Source organism: Penaeus chinensis, chromosome 9, assembly GCF_019202785.1.
Source record: "Penaeus chinensis breed Huanghai No. 1 chromosome 9, ASM1920278v2, whole genome shotgun sequence".
NCBI classification, from domain to species: Eukaryota; Metazoa; Arthropoda; class Malacostraca; order Decapoda; family Penaeidae; genus Penaeus; species Penaeus chinensis.
The window spans coordinates 6,766,365-6,766,949 of record NC_061827.1 but is presented as its reverse complement, the minus strand read 5'-3'; positions in this window follow the sequence as shown (position 1 = coordinate 6,766,949).

Genomic DNA, 585 nt, shown 5'->3' with positions numbered 1-585 from the left:
GGCGACAGCGATGCGGAGGGAAGGCGGGGGTTAGATAATGGAACGAAGATGGAGTCAAGATCGAGCGAAATGAACTTTCTCGTTTCGCAAGTCGTATTTTGTTCTTGTTTTCTTCTTGTTTCGCAATTCGTATTTTGTTCTTGTCTTCTTCTCGTTTCGCAATTCGTATTTTATCCTTGTCTTTCCATTCTCTCGCATCCTCTTCCCTTTCTTCCTTCCGCAGACGTGTTAATTATTTTTCCTCTTTTTTAAGTTCTTCCTGTTTTTTTTTTCTTCTTTGTATTTCTCACATATCTATTCGTTTCATGTATTTTCGTCTCATTTCACTTATGTTCGTAAATGTTACTATAAATAATGGATCTGCTACTATTCGTTGTCACTGAACTTCCCTTAATTATCACATTTATTTTCTTAAACATATTCTATTTTTTTTTTTTTTTTGCATTATTTTTCGCAAGAATTTTATCACTGTGATTGTTATCATTAACCATATTTTTGATAAATCCTTTCTTTGTATGGTAAATTTCTTCATCATCTCCGTTTTGTCACATTTTAAATCATTGTCGAATTTCAAGCAATTTTCTT